Source organism: Vicugna pacos, chromosome 20 (assembly GCF_048564905.1).
Source record: "Vicugna pacos chromosome 20, VicPac4, whole genome shotgun sequence".
In the NCBI taxonomy this organism is placed as follows: domain Eukaryota; kingdom Metazoa; phylum Chordata; class Mammalia; order Artiodactyla; family Camelidae; genus Vicugna; species Vicugna pacos.
Genome location: NC_133006.1, coordinates 65,189 through 78,305, shown reverse-complemented (window position 1 = coordinate 78,305; position 13,117 = coordinate 65,189). Strand labels below are relative to the sequence as shown.

Sequence of the window (13,117 nt, the reverse complement as noted above, 5' to 3'; positions counted from 1 at the left end):
GGTGCTGGGTCTGGGAGGCAGGAGACACCGGCTCCAGCCCCAGCTCAACCAGCTCCTCGTTCCGCCTCTCGGGGTTAAGCATCTCATCTATAAGCAAAGGGATGAGACTGTCCCAGGACAGGCTGCCCAACAGAAATGAAATGAGAGCCATGTAAATAACGTTTCCCATTTGCCACGTTTAAAATGGTAAACAAAGAAACAAACCAACAAACAAAAAACAAATACTAGAAACTGATTTTAAGAACAGATCTTACTTAATCTACTGTATGTAAAATACTATCATTTTGACATGTAAGCAATATAGGAAGTAAAGAGATAGTTTATATACTTTTACTAGACAAGCCTCAGTGTCTGATGTGCATTTGACCTACAGCACATCTCAGCTCAGTCCAGCCTCCTCCCCAGTGCTCCTAGCATCAGTGGCTTTGACTACTTTATTGGACAGCAACCCCAGGGGTCCCACCATGGTCATGGCTGTAAAGCGGGAGTAAGTGTCCACACTAACCCTAAAAGGATCTCTGTGAAACAAAGGCGGATTCACTTTGAAATGTCTGGAAACCGGCGGGCTGCATCTCCATACCCCCTTGGCTACAAGACAGACTTCTTCCTTGCTGATCCCTTTCTGGATGTAGGGAAGCAATCCGGCACAAAGCCAGGGTGGACTGGCCTCCAGGTAAACTTACCTGCTGTCTGTGTCCAGTCCCATGAAGTCCTCCTTCTCAAACAGGATGTAGGGGAGGGGAATCTTGTCCCCAGAATTCTTGGGGCCACCATCCAGCCACTTGGACTTGAGCAAGATGAAGAGTGACTCAGTGAAGTCCTCGATCCTCTTCTCCACCACCCTGCAGTCCTCTAAATTTGAAGGCAACGTTGGTGCGCGGCTGCTCGACTTCCTCCACATGCAGTACAAAGACAAAGAGCTGAGAGTCATTATCGAGGTGCCATACAGCTCCTCTGCACGTGGAGCTTCTCCAAGGCCTTGGCAGAGAGACAGTCGGTAATGGTGACAAGGCCCACGACCTTGCAGTGTTTCTGGAAGACGCTCCACCCATTCTCGGGCACATAGCGGTGCCTGTAGTGGATACAGAGTGTCCACTGGGAGCCACATGGGCTGATATGGCTCACCGAGGTGAGTAGCTGATAGATGCAAAAGATATTCTCCTCTGAGATGATCTCCATGGTTTGGACTACAACGGGAAGAGTCTGGTGGTCCTCAGCACACTGCACGTAGTCAGGGATGCTCATGTTGCAGGCCCTGCCGAGACAGGAGAGGAGATCGAGGTACATACTCTGCTGTGTGCTATGGGCCCATCTGGGTTGCGGTGACCTGGTGTGTACCAGACAGAAGGCAAGGGAAGCCAAAGCAAATCCGGGGGTACAGTTTGTCCTCATAGTCTGCACATGGCTACTGTAGCTCGGATCACATTACCCAGTTTTTGGTCTAGGCTTCCTGCCCCTGCAGAGAAATGTCATTTCTTATTTTATATTTCCAAGCACCTAGCAAGGCTCTGATATGAAGTCACTACTCAAAAATGCTGAATACAGAAATGAACAAAGGATATGCTTTCCCCAAACCCCTTCAGCAGAATATAAAGAAAAGGACCACAGTAGGATCAAAAGATCTGGAATTCTATTCAATTGATTTGAACCCCTTAGCTTCATAGTAATGGATAAGAAAACTTGCCTTGGGGTAGAGTGTACTGTTCATTGGTGGAGCACATGCTTAGCATGTACGAGGTCCTGGGTTCAAACCCCAGTACCTCATTTTAAAAAATCAAACAAATAAATACTCCTAATTTCCTTCCTGAAAAAGTATTTTTTAATTCAAAAGTCAAAAAACACCTTGCAATTGACACAACATTGTAAACTTGACTATACATCAATTAAAAAAAATCCTTGCCTTGCAAGAATATATCTGGATTACGGATGTTTGCAAATGTAAAATGCCTAGGGTACCACCTGCATAAAAAGTGGTGACTGTACAAATGTACTATCCCCCCTTTATGAGCTATTCTTCCTTTGGGGGAGTTATAACCTCTCAGAGCTAATTTTCTCAGTTTAAAAAACATAAACATTACCTGGTTCTCAGTACTGCTGAAGAATCAGATAACCCTAAGAAAGCATCTGACCCACAGAATTTACTCAATAAATGTTTTTTGAATGAATGAATAAACAAGCAAAGTGAATGCTGCTCCCTGCCAAAGACCATCATAATGATACTTCCTGGAAATCCCAAGCCCACGTTCACCAGGCTCTGCACTAACAATGTGGGTGACCTGGGCAGGCCTGTGTGCTTCTCTAAGCCCCAATTTAATCGTGGATAGAAATGAGGGCAATAACACAAACCTCAAATTGTTAGTGAGTCAGTAATGAATTGTACCCCAACACTGCAAGATGGAACCATTAAGGAAAACTGGGCAAAGAGTCCATAGGCTCTCTCCATATTATCTCTTACTACCACATGGGAATCTACATTACATCTCAAAATAAAAAGTCTAATTTTTTAAAGAGGTTTTCGAGGTTAGGTGAGCTCACTGTCTCAAATAAGGAACACACAGTACAAATAGGACAATGCCCAGCCCATGAGATACACTCAGTTAACATTCCCACTGAGCCCACTAGTCCCTCCAACTTCTAATGGTGTCCACTTCCAAGAGCCCATGTGACCATCCTTGTTCTAATTTTCTATTTGTAATTTTTTTCTTTTCATTAAATAGAAACACCCAATTCCATAGAATTCTTACCAGATATCATGATGGCAGCCCTTCAAAACCTGACCACAGAGATCATGATGGCAGCCCTTCTTGGTGAAACAATAAAATGAATAGCCATTTTCACAAGACCTCTGAGTAAATCTACTAGGGAACTTCATCCTGGACTGAGGAAGAGGACTGGGGAGGAGGGGGCATTCAGGGGCACAGAGAATAATGGGCCACCTGTCCCACGATGGACTTTAGACTCACCCTCACCCTTCAGGAACTACTAAATACACACAGACAGAGTGCTATGGACAAGATTTTTTTTTTTAAACAAATCCCTGAATCCCTAGCAGGTCTTGTTTCTACCCATACACAAATGGCTTATTTGCATAATGTTTCACAAAAGCCTTAAAATATTATCACCCCAACTTGACACATCAAGAAACTGAGGTAGAGTAGTTTATCACATTCTACAAGATTAGAGAGAGGCCACGTCAGACACCGTATTTAAATCCAAGCCCCTGCTCCAGTGCTCACACTAGAAAGTGTGACATACTGCCCCTTTCCTGCCCTCTCCCTGCAATCAATCTCTGAAAAGTCTTTTCTGTGTCACCTGGAATGACAATCACATTCATTTTCCACAAAGAGCTATGTCACTCCTTGGAGGATTTTTCAAAATCTAAAGGGTTGGTTTGAGAGGAGAGATTTGCATTTTCTGTTTCTCAAAGGAAACATGGCTTTAAAAGAAACTGAAAAGTAGTTATCTAGTCTAAGCCCTCATTGTGCAGAGAAAGAACCGGAGGCTCAGAAGAGATGAGGAAAGGGCCTTATTAACAAATATTGCCTCAGCGCAGCACCAAGCCAGACCTGGCACTTCTAGGGGAGGATCTGAAAGTCCCAGGAGAATGAGTGTTAGAAAACAGAAAGAGAAGAAGCATACAAGGCCCCGTCTCTTCACCACCATAACATGAATTTCCACCAAATTACCCAGAATGGGTGCAGCCAATATTAAGTTTGTCAAAAGAGGTTATAGAATTCTCAACCATAGTGGAAATTCCAACATTTACTGTGCTTTTTTCCCAGTTCAAGCATCAATTCAGTGGGCACTCTGTACCAGGGACTACACGAGGCCTGGGGTTCTCCCAAATACAGATCTCTATTACCACGTGTGCAAACCACATTAAGGCCACCAGAAGAAAAGCGCCCACAGATAAGATGGAATTACTGAAACTGAAAGCAGCAAAAGAGCATATATTACTAGGAAAAACGGTGCTCCTAGTAATGGACTCATGGACATAGAAAGCAAACTGTGTTTAGTAGGCAGGAAAGGGGGGATTAACAGATACAAATTAGTAAATATAAAATAAATGACAAGGACCTGCTACATAACACAGGGAACTATATTCAATTTCTTGTAGTGATTTATACTAAAAACAATCTAAAACATATATATATATACATATGCATATGTTTATAACTGAATCTCTGCTGTACACTTGAAACTAACATTGTAAATTGACTACACTTAAATAAAAAATAATTTTAAAAAATAAGTAAAAATAAATGCAACGCCATTAAGAAAAAATAAAAGAACTCTCTAATCCCCTTAACTGTAGGTGGTCGAGAAATCTAGCTGCAAACACCAAGTCCACTGGATCACTCCAGCACTGGCTGACACTCTTTCTGACCATCAGAGAGTCACTTGCTTCACTGAGGTTACTTTTCTCTTCTGTGAAAGGCTACAGTTGCAACTAACGATGTATAGAATCTCATCATTCACAAGCCCAAAAAGTAGTGAGAACTTCACATGGGCCAGGCTCTGGTCAGATGAAAAGATAGGGTCCCAGATATATTCATGGGTAGAAGAAGTTTATGCCATAAAGGTATAAATTCTTCCTGTTTTGATAGACAGATTCATTTCAATTCTGTTTAGAATTCCTACCAGATTTTTCTTGGAATATAACAAGTTAATTTATGGTCAGGAATAGCCAAGAAATTTCTTTAGAACCACCACTTGGGAGGGGTGGATAGGTCATTCATTTCCACTGCTCTTTCTGAAGTGATGAAAACGTTCTGGAATAATAATGCATGCACCACTGTGAATATGCAAAAAGCTGCTGAATTGTACCATTTAAATGGATGGAATTCATGGTGTGTGAACTATATCACAATAAAACAGTCCTATGAAAATTATTTCTTAACAATTATTTTTCAGTTTATACACTAGTCTGTCCCACAATTTAAGAAAAACAAAAAACCTAAACAAGCCAAACTATGCCAGGAGCACTTTAGGACTGCAATATCCCTGGGTCTCCAAGGCCTCTGGTGGTGCTGTTCCTGTTAACACACACTAGCTGGGCTGGGCTAGTTAGGGACTGTAACTATCTTTTGAAAATCGAGGATCACTCCTTTCACCCTGGGAGAGGGAAGGAAGGAGGATGTCACAGCCTCATGCCTTCAGCACATTTTTTACAGAACCAAGCCCTGCTTTCACCACTGCAATCCCTCTCACTATAAAAACACGTGACATCAACAAGCACCTCCATCATAACACCTGAAAGTGTTCAAGGTACTTACCTGCGGCAGAAACATGGAGGGGGGAGACAGAACCTCGCTTAGCAGTGACGCTCCCTTTTCCCGACTCCACCAGGAGAAGCTGGGCGTTAGAGCCGGAGGCTTTCAGCCCAGGTAGCAGCGCCCACGCCACAGAGCTGGTCCTCAGGGAGCGGGAAAGGGAGAGCAGGGCAGCCCCGGGGTCGCGGGGCAGGGAAAGAGGGGAGGGGGACGCGGGCTGCAGCCTCGCTCGGAGGACAGCCCCAGCCCCAGTCCCAGGCGCCCGCCCCCGTCCGGGTCCGCAGACCCCGCCCGCCCGGGACACAGCCCGCCCAGGGGCGGGGACGGGCCGGCGGACGAGGAGAGGAAGCCCGGGAGGAGAGGACTAGCGGGAGGGAGAGGGGAATGGGACGCCAGCCGCGGACTGAGGGGATCCCGGCTGGGTGAGAGGTGGCAGGTGCACACCAGGCCCTGGACACTGTGGCCGGGGCGCCGTGGCAGGTGGCGCTGGTAGAGGGGTCTGGCCTGAGCAATTCATCTGAACACGGGCTGACTAGCGCCCTTGGGGTCTGTGACAGGCGGACCGCCCTCCCGCAGCCGCCTGACCCCTTTCCTGGGAGCCCCCCACCTTGCACTTCCACAGTCAGAGGCCCCGGCAACAGGCAGGAACCAAAGGCCTACCGGGCGACATAGTTGAGAAGCCTTTGGGCCCGATCCCCGGCTCGGATATGGAGCTCCCAACCAGCGGACCACTTGGCACTGACTGCGCATGCGCAGGAGGGCCAGCGATCCTCTCTGGGTTCTGTGAGAGAAGGTGGGACAGCGAGGGAGGGAGAAGATGGGAGGGGGTGGAGAGGACGGGAAAATTGGAGGGATACAGATGGACAGGATGAGCAGAGAGAAGGAAGGGCTCTGGAGAAGGGAGGGTCTTAGCGGAGTTGGAGAAAAAAAGCTTTACCTCTGGGGCACCCCTAGGCGGCAGACCTGCCTCTGTACCTTCTGTTACCCTTCAAGCCCCGCAGCTCAATTTTACCACCGTGATCCAACCCTCCGTCCGATGCTTCTGCAGAAACCCTAGGGAGATCACACCCGTTGCCCCCACGCGGAGCTGGGTTTTCTGTTGCTCTGAGAACCAAGCACCCGCAGGTGTTGTCGCTCAGAACTACCTTGGGAAGAGCACATATTCCCCTTTTACACGCTGGGAAACAGGCAGGCAGGATCTCTGCCTTAGCTCCACTGTCCCAGGTGTTGGGCTGGCGGGGAGCGGGATGGTACAAGATCAGAGCCCCAGACAGAGCAGACTGCCTGAGTGTTGGTGCATAGTCCCCATTCCTCCTGGGTAAACCATACCCACCCTAGTGGAAACATCAAGGGCTCACAGTAGTTCCCTGGGGGTGGGAGAGCTGTCCTCATGTGAAGGAAAAGTCCAGCTGGGCTAACAAGCTAAGTCACAAATCTAAGTGTGATAAGTGTCAGTTTACTGATCTAAATTCTGCTGGGCTATCTCGTAAATCTGAAGTTTAGTGTCAGTTTATTGGCCTAACAACCTAACTCGTAATTCCAAGCTCAACAAGTGTCAGTAATGTGATCTGTTACAAATTGATAAGCTCCAGTGTACTTATTCCTTGCTTTTTGTTCTTTGAGCCTTATTGGCTAATCCCCCCTTACTTGTAATTAAGCCTTTAAAACCTCATGTGCACGTCTTGGAGGTACTCAAAACTTCGGAGCCGAAGCCCCTCTGAGCCCACCGGCATAATAATTCTGAGTTCTCCAACACTCTGATTGGTGCTTTTTTCTTGGCTGGCCTGTTTCCATAACACTCAGCTCCAGTGCCCAGCTTTCTAGGTAGATAGGAGTGTTACCAAGTCGAAATTAATTCTCCTCAGTGCAGGACAGGCCAATAAGTTGGGAGACCAGATGTTGGGGCATGGAATAGCAAGTTTCTGTAGACCTAGATGGCAAACTAATGTCATGGAAAACCATCTCCCCAAGTCACAATTCAGGCTCCTTTCCTATGTGCTTGGTTAGTGCAAACTTCTTAGTGTAGGAATTCCTTCTTATTAGAATCCTTTGTTCTTGCAGCTATCTGCGTGGGTCAGATCCCTGTAAACCTCCAACAAAAGAAACGTTATTTTCTATTCTGCAATTTGCTATCTTCTAATGAATGAAAAAGTGTTAAATATCCTTAAAGGTCAGAGGCTTCAGAATAGGCTCTCCTGTTTATTTCAGGCTCTAGGCAACATTGTTTTACAAGCAAGATGAAGCCTAGGTGACAGAGCACAGGGTTAAATTCAAAGGAACAAATCTAATATGGAGTCAGATTAGTTCTGTTATATTACCCGGCCAGAAGCCACTTGAGGATTTAAATCCCTTTAAGTTAAAAATAACTAAAATTTTAAAGGAATTTACATACATAGGTGGGAATGTGCAAAGCATATCTGGAAAAGCACCCAAAGGATAGTAAACAGAGGCATCTCCAGAGAGGGCTGAAAGAACAGAGGATGAGGGAAAACTTCTTTCACTTGTGTATTTTTGTTCTCTGAGTTTTTTTTAAACCATTTCCTTGTATTTCTTTTTCAGATAAAAGAAATGTGTAATGGAGCAAAGGAGTAATTAGCTTAGCAAATACAGCAGCCATGGAATCACTAGTCATCACTTTTGATTTAAGCCAGAAAGCATTTTTTGACTCTCTCCAATGTGCTCTGTCCTGTTTTAAGACTTCTATTAATATTATTATTATTATTATTATTATTATTATTATTATTATTATTATTATTATTATTACTATTACTACAAGTACTACTACTATGACTATTACTATTATTACTATTATTTTATGAAATAATAACACGGTTTACCTCACCCCTGCCCATGGCTGGTGGAAAACCAACTGAGTTTTTCTTGAGTTGTTTTCCAAGGAGTAGAGATGAGTTTATAAACAGAACACAACTTCAGGGCAAAACAGGCAGTGTGCATTACCAGCAGGCCAGACAGCAATGAAGGGTTTTCAATAGAGGCACCCAGAACCTGAGAGAGAAAGCCTCCAGGACACTACAAAAAGCTGCCCAAACTGCCATCTCCATGGTACTACTGAAATAGGAAAGAACAAATCTGACTCCATATTTGATCTGTTTCTTTGACTTTAACAAAGCCAAGTTAATATGCTCCGGTCTTTTCATGGGTTATGATGTCACAGAGAAAACGGACAGGTCAACAAGGAACCACTCTGCCGTGATCACGGAGCCGGGGAAAGGGATGGGCTGCAAGATGTATGAAGCAGCCACAACTGTGCCCGTGCTTCTAGGCAGGTATCCAAAATCGCCTCGACAAGGTGTCAAACATTTGTGCCCATGTCCTCATCAACAGACATGTATTAAAGACAAATGGAAACATATAAAAGGCCAATACCCTTGCTGGGTACACCGTCCAAAGAACAAAGTCTCAGTTTGAGAACTGGCCATCTCGGTTCCATGGCATTCATTCTTGGAGAACCTTAAAAACCACTCTTCTGTCCTCAAGAATTGCTGCATATTTGTCCTATCTTTGGCTCAGGGATGCAGCACGTTCAAGTGAACTTTAATGTCTGCACAGATTTGACTGTCTTTTTCCAGGTTCACTTGTCCATTCAAAAGAGGCCTGAGCTAAGTCCATCCTCCGTAAGATCTATTCCCTCCAGTGACAGCTCATTGAGCCTGCAATTAAAAGCCAAGTGAACAAGACTGTCCTCAGCTAAAAAGTTCACCGATCTTTCACTGTTTTCTTAATCTCCTCTCCTGGCTAATTGCAACAGACTAACACCTTCCTCCACCAAGATACCCAACTATGTCATTTTTCTCCCCAAAGAGAAAATAAGGTCCATAAAATAGGAGACAACTCCATAGTCACCTCTGAATTCTTAGCATATAGTAATGTCAATAAATACAACTCAGATTATTGTTAGTTTCCTTTAAAACCTTTCTGGTTATTTGAATGAGACCTTGGAAGAGAGGTATTTGCTGTCCAGTATCTTGATCCACAAGACTCTGGAGGCCTTTTTCGGAATAGCTGTTCACTGATTCATTCAAAATACAACTTATCAATCAAGGAGTAGCTGTGCTTTTCTGCCAGGAGTTTGTGGTCACTCTCATGCCAGAACAGCTTTAAACTATATCCTTAATTTGGATTTGTTATTTTTCCCCTCTTCCACCAAAATTGACTTTTCTTACTTTCTTGTCTTGAGGAATTTTTTTTTCCTATTTCACCCTTTAGTAAAGCAAGATTCTCAGGATGGGCTTGGCCCATTTTATGATCACCCATCCAACTCCTAGTGTGAGAGGTCTGGGGCTCACCTGCTTCCCTCCTGTCAAGGCAACTGAAAATCAGTTCAGGAGCCAACCAGCACACCACGGCTTCTAACGCTCACGTATCTCTCAGAAACCCTGCTTTCTCGTTTGTCTTGGCTTCTGAGAATTTTCCCTCACTTTCTTGACAATTAGTTGTGCAGCTTGAAAGATGAGGAAGGAAGGTTTTATTTCTTAATCAGCATTTTAAGGAACTTGTGTAATGAAAGTTTTCACGAGTTTCTAGAACCCTCCATTGCCGAGAAAGAAAACACACTAGACATTTTCTAAATTTAGCTCCCATGTGCATTTTTTCTTTGTTTTTGTTTTCTTAACTGTTAACAGACATTTTTTAATTAAAAAAAAATAAGGCCCCAAAAAGGATAGAACACTTAAGGGGCAATCAAAATTAAAGGGCAAAGACAGAAAAATGATAACTACTCTACAAAGTTAATATAATACATACACTATGTATCAGATCAGCAATTCTCAGTAACAGCTAATTGAAAAATGACCATGAGGTAAAATTTCTCTCCTGTCAGGACATGGCCAACAGAAAATACAATTAAACCAACAAACTAATATCCTAAGTCTGGCGAGGTACAGAAGGCTACAAGCTAAATGTGTCTTCTTCTGGAAAAGAGGAAGGCACACCAGCTCTTTTCTGTGGAGCCTGAGCCCACGGGAGGACGGTGAAGTGAGCTCTGTAAGTACCCAATTAGCAAACTGAGTGATGAATAAATAGACGTGAGCTTTGATGACAGAGGTGATACTACTATTCATTTGTCCTGTAAAGTATGACTTCCGTTCAGTGATCAATACTTCGGTGTCCTCAGGAGTTGACATTATTCGAAAATGCACAGCCTGGGCGCAGACCTCCACTTTCAGCTCGTGACACTGCACTTAGATGTCACAAGGGCACCTCCAACTCCACCTGCAAAGAGCTGACTTCACGGTGCTCCTCCAATAGCCGTCCTGCCCAGGGCCTCTGGTCGGGGGCTAAGTTCTCCGTGCCTCTCCCAACTCAGACCCATCACTCACAGATGTGAATGGACCCCTCCTTCAGGGCCCAGATATCCTCAGACACCGAGTCCCACCACCCACACCTGACCTACCAGATACTCACTGGCACTCACTCAGCACTGACTCTGTGCTGGGACCATGCTGCACACTGCAAACGTTATCTCACTGGATCTCCACAACAGTCCTGGGAATTGGGTACATCGCTGCTTCAATTGATTAGATAAATTGTTTCACTTCCTTGAGTGCGTCATTCAAACTGACACGGCTACTGAGCCACAAGCCTGGGCCTGAAAACCACTTGAAAATTGAACACTGCTACACCTCGCAGCCACCCTACTCTGACTCATCACATCACCTCCTGCCAAGCCTTCTAAATGTTTCCAAGCATTCTACAAGACAAAAGTGAACTGCGAGAGCACCCCACTCTCCAACATAAAATCTGTCAATGATGGTCCGCTGCCCTTAGGAGAAAGCCCCACCAGGCCTGAGCACAGCCCAACGGCCCAGCATCCGCGTTCCCTGCGCGGCCACGCCGCCTCAACCAGTACGCAGCTCTACACGTGCCTTCTCTAGGACAGGGATGCAGACTCCGCACAACCCAGGGCTTGTCTCACTCGAACAATGATCACCTTCTTCAGTGTTCATCTTCTTCTTTGCTGACCCTCAGAAAAATGTTTTCTCATGATGAATAAATATCTTTTTCCTTATAACTTCCCATCATTGATAATGAGCTCCCCCGAAAGAGAGAAGACCTAATTGTCAGTCTCCTTATCTGTAAAGTGAGATTAACAAGGAAATATGTGAGGTTTTATGAGAAATAATATTCATGTGAGGCTGAGGGACAATTCCATCATACAATAAGCACTCAATATGTGCTTAATTAACATTAATAAAAATATATTGCATTCCAGCAACCTTCAATCAATTTTTAATGACTTTGTCCAACAGACTACTGACAAACTGTTGGACGAACCACTTTGAGCAGATCAGCACAAGCGTACTGGGATAGGTAAGCGCTGACTCCAGTTGCAGCTGCAGCCACCCAGCACTACGGGGTGGGGGCAGTTTGCTCAAGCTCTTACATGTTGCTTGAGCATTTAGTTGTCGTTATTGATTAAAGACAGGTGGGGGTTCTTTAGTCAAAGCACCTGAAACATAAATCTTCAAAGATTGATGCAAATTAGGTTTCAAGAACAACACTCTCACTAGAAATTATTTGAAAATCATAGTCTTAGCTACTCCGCACATCAAAAGGGCATGTTCTTAATGTATCTGACTAAATACACCGGAAGGGTTGTTTAAAAGAGATTACGATGAAGCCATCCTGAATAAGCTCCAGTATCATCTGCACAAAGCCCCACCCAAGGGTCTCATTTCACATTTCCACATAGGTGTTCAGGTAGCTTAACTTGGGTCTTGGTTTCTTATAACACGGGGCGGGGAATAGTTGTGGATAGATTTAAGTAGCAAATATATAACTAGGGTAATTGCTGTTAAGGAATTCTAGAAATAAGAAGATTGATATATAGTCCCACCCATAAGAAACTCAGCATGTCCAATTACAGCAGCATTAAAAATAAAATGAGGGATACATTTAACAAAAATTTACAAGATTTGTACATTGAACTTTTTGAAGTATCACCAAAATAAATTTTAAAAGATCTACATATATGGAAGACATCCCATTTCCATGGAATGATAGACAGTATTATTAAAAATATTAAGACTCCTCAAAATGATCTACATATACAGTGGAATCCCTATCAAAATTCCAGCTAACTTCTTTGCAAAAATTGAAAAACTGATCCCAAAATTAATATGGACGTGCAAGGGGCCCAGGATAGGCAAAACAACCTTGCAAAAGAAGAGTAAAGTTGGAGGACTCACTTTAAAAGGTACTAAAATGCTATAGTAATAAGTCAGTATGATGCTGGCATAAGTTTGGATAAATAAATCTATGAGACACAATAAAAACCCACGGGGAAAAACTTACATTTACAGACAGTTTTCCACTACGGGGCCAAAAACACCCCATTGAAAGAATAGTCTATTCAACAAATTGTGCAGGGACAGCTGGGTATCTGCAGGCAAAAGAATCAATCTGGAATCTGAACACCCATATTTTATATAACAAATAAAAATTAAAACAAAGTAGATCACAGACAGAAATGTAAAAATTAAACCTATAAACTTTCTAAAAGAAGACACAGTATAAATCTTTGTGGTCCTAGGATAGGCTTTGGTTTCCTGGATACAATACCAAGAGCACAAGTGATAGAAGAAAAAAGCAGATAAACTGGACTTCATCAAAATTAAAACCCTTTTCTTACAAAAGACATCATCAAGAAAGTCAAATGACAGGGGAAATGGGTATCTCAAGTCAGAGAGTGCGTGCTTAGCAAGAAAAATAAAATAAATCATTACATCTAACTACCTCCCCTGTAAAGAAATTGTTTTAATGTTTAAAAAAAATAAAGTGAAAGACAATGTGCAGAATAGAAGAACAATTTTGCAAAACATTTA

At 43.6% G+C, this 13,117-nt stretch overlaps 1 protein-coding gene across 1 annotated transcript in view; it reads right to left on the bottom strand.

Annotated features, from left to right (window-relative positions):
• The window catches only part of LOC140687542 (trafficking protein particle complex subunit 9-like), a 518,046-nt gene extending 517,096 nt beyond the window's left edge, over positions 1–950 (bottom strand). The window contains exon 1 of the transcript XR_012061920.1: positions 684–950. The gene's annotated coding sequence lies outside the window, so the exon portion shown is untranslated. The remainder of the gene's footprint in view (positions 1–683) is intronic.
• Between the last annotated feature and the right edge of the window lie 12,167 nt (positions 951–13,117).